Raw genomic sequence first — 3,475 nt, forward strand, 5'->3', positions numbered from 1 at the left:
GAGCGAATTCAGGGGGTTTTATTTCAAGAAACTACACTGCCCATTAACCCTTCATCTTCCAGCACACATGACCTCCAAGCTGCTCCACCAGAGGCCTGAGAGAGACGGTCATCCAGGGGCCAGGTGAGGCCCTATTTTGTGGCCTTGAGAAAGTCACTTCCAGTGTACTGGCTCTTGCTCTGGAAAATAAGGCTAACGGTGACCTCCTGACAAACAGAGAAGAAAAAGAAGTTCAAGATGCGAAAGTCTGTTGTGGGTGAAGTAGGGGCCCATTGAGAAAGATTAGCTTATTGCAGCTCTTTTGTGATGGTGTTTTCAGACCTTCGACATGGCAATCCTGTTGAAAGAATGCATGAACTTAAACAAAAAAAAAGAAAAAAAGAACTAGCTTACTCCTGCTTCTCTGTGTCCGATGTAAAGTAAGACTACAGCTATAGATTAGATCATAAAATCAACTTGTTGGGCGAAAAATTCAATTAGCCAGGGTGGCATTTATTCAAATGTCTGCAGAACCACTCCTCCACTTTTAGGGACAGACAGCGGACATTGTGATTCAACCATGTCATTTGCTTTTCCTTCTGCTGCTCACAGCTTAGTCCTTTGACAACTCTTAAGCCTGGGTTAGGAAAAGTAAGAAAATAAGTCTTTTGTTTGATCACTTGGTTACCTTTTTAATAGTCTGATGAATGAGGAGGTTGAACCTCCCATTAGAACAGGGCAGTAACATAGTTCCCAAAATATTTGCATGTGATGTTAATAGATGATAGTCCAGAAAAAGATTCTGTGTTTGAATAACTTTAGCATTTTTAGTTAGCATTTTTCAGAGTGAACAAAGTAATCCCTGTTCTCAGTGGAACCTCAGTTGACCCTGCTTCTGTGCTGTCCCATGACTGGTGACAGAAAGAATGAGAGCATCCTTGTGCCCCCTGGCACTTGGAGTGAAGTTCGTCTCTTGATCAAATGATTGAACTGTGGGGTCGAAGAATGCTGCATTCAGAGGTGCTAGCACCCCATTATGCATTATCTCCTGCAATCTCCCAGGCTGCCTGGTATATTCTGCTGCTGCCAAGTAGCATTGGACAAGAGGGTCCTGTGCTTAAGAAGGCTCTGCTCTGGCTATCCTCCAGCTGAAGCCCTTCTCGAAGGGCAATGGTGTTGTGCCCACCCAGAGCCCATGGCCCTTCTCGTCCCTAGCTCAGTGGTTCTCAGAATGTGGTTTCCAGAACAGCAGCATCACGTCACCTAGGAGTTTGTTAGAAATGCAAATTCTTGGACCCTAACTTAGAACTACTGAATCAAAACTCTGAGGGGCAGGACCAGCGATCAGTGTTTTAACAGCCTTCTTGATTGTTGCCTGCACAAGTTTGAGAACTATTGTTCTCACTAGACCGTGCTCTGGGGTGCCAGAAACCCAGAGATTCCTGTTCAAATAAATGGCTCTCAGCCCACCTCCAGGGCTTGCACAGGCCTCTTTCCTGGGTCTGAGGACAGATGTGTCTCCAGTGGCCAAAAGCAGCTCTTGGAGAAAAGCTGGGAGATAAAGCTTGGAATTGGTGGGCTGGGTTGTTCACTTATACCTCAAGTGTCTGAGTCATTATAAAGTACATTTTTCAAAGAGTGAGGATAAAACACCTGGTAGACAGGCCTCCATTTTTACTTTTATCCTAGTATCTGCAGATGTTAGGGGGGGGCCTACTGCAAAAAATCTATATTCTTTCATTTACTCATTCATTCATTCATTCATATATTAATTTATTTGACGTCTATCTCTTTATCGGTATTATCTATTTCCTGTGACATTATCATCATATCTTTCTTTACTTCTTTAACCATGGTTTCCTTTAATTCTTCGAACAGATTTATTATGGCAACTTTGAAGTCCTTTTCTGTTAATTCTACCATCTGTTTGTTCTCACAGGCTGTTTCCATTGTCTGCCCAGTATATTGGTCATATTTTCCTGTTTATTTGCATGTTTTGTCATTTTTTTGTTGGAAACTGGTCATACTGTAGCAACTAGGGGTGCTTTCCTCCTCCCCCACCCCAAAGCTTGTTATTACTATTTGCTTGTTTTGCTTTTTAGTGACTGGCTGGCTTACCTTGGGGGTGTTTCACTCCCCCTCTTCCCACCTCCACCTCCCTGTCCCTCCTCCACTTCCGACACACAGTGTTAAGCTTCTGATGTTGTTCCTCAGGGAAGCAGGGAGTTAGATATATCCAGACACCTGGGATGACAGTGGGTTGGGTAGTGCTTTAGTCTTCTCTTTCCCTGACCGCTCCCAGCTCTTCGGTTCCACTACTGCTGGCTGATTAATTGCTTCATTATTTTCCACAATATCCTAGAGGCATAAATTGCTCCACAGACAAAACCAATTACATCCAGGTTCCCTTGAAAAAAAAGTTCCTGAAGGTCGCTGCTTGATATTCGTTCTGACCCCAGGAGGAGTCCTCCCAGCCATTTCCCTCCTTGGCTCTCTTCAAAAAATTAGCCGGCCTACAGTTTAACCTCTGTCTTTACCAAATCCACAAACCTCCTCCAATTGCCTCTGACTACAACATCCTCTGTTCCTGAGAGTTCCCTTTGGCTTGAACTTCTCTATGCTCTGCTGCAGATGAAGCCATTTCCTTTGGGAAGAGATTATCTGTTTTATGTTTTGTTTCTCCCTCAAGACAAAATCTCTGAGCCAAGTCTCTGGAGCTGGGAGTGGGAACAATAGCATCCGTTTTCACGAGTGACACCCCTGCTCTAGGTGTTGAGTACTTGGTAGACAGGGGGCAGTAGCCTGAGATCCTCCCAGCTTCCCTCTCTTAGCATGGAATCGCTGTCTTATAAGCCAGGTTAAGAGTAATGGAGGCTACAGCCATGCCACCCTGAACATGCCAGATCTCGTCTGATCTCGGAAGCTAAGCAGGGTCGAGCCTGGTTAGTACTTGGATGGGAGACCACCTAGGAATAACAGGTGTTGTAGGCTTTAAAAAAAAGTAATGGAGGACCCTGTATTCTTAGAAGTACTGCACTCAAGGTAAAGTTTACCTTCCAGGAGAAGGGGCTCAAGGGAGCTCCATGGCACTCTCCCATAACTTGTCCTCAGCAATGAGGAGCTGAGGCAGAATGAGAAATGCTCATGTCCTAAAGGAGCCAAAAACAACAGAGAAGAAAGCCTCTTCGATAAATGGTGCCGGAAAAACTGGAAAGCCACATGCAAAAGAATGAACCTAGACTGCTATCTATCACCATATACCAAAATCAACTCAAAGTGAACCAAAGACCTGAATATAGAACCTGAAACAATAAATTGCACAGAAGAAAACATAGCTACTAAATTCATGGACCTTGGATTTAGAGAGGACTGTATGAATTGGCCCTCAAAGGCAAGAAAAGTAAAAGCAAAAATAAATAAATAAATAAGACTATATCAAACTAAAAAGCTTCTGCACAGCAAAAGAAACCAGGGACAAGACAAAGAGGCAACCATG

The 3,475-nt window shown here is 43.9% G+C and overlaps 1 pseudogene; it reads left to right on the forward strand.

Moving 5' to 3' along the window:
* The first annotated feature begins 2,851 nt into the window (after window positions 1–2,851).
* Window positions 2,852–2,970, forward strand: LOC120614774 (uncharacterized; annotated as a pseudogene).
* The last annotated feature ends 505 nt before the right edge of the window (window positions 2,971–3,475 follow it).

This window comes from Pteropus medius, unplaced genomic scaffold (assembly GCF_902729225.1).
Source record: "Pteropus medius unplaced genomic scaffold, Ma_sr-lr_union100, whole genome shotgun sequence".
Lineage (NCBI taxonomy): Eukaryota > Metazoa > Chordata > Mammalia > Chiroptera > Pteropodidae > Pteropus > Pteropus medius.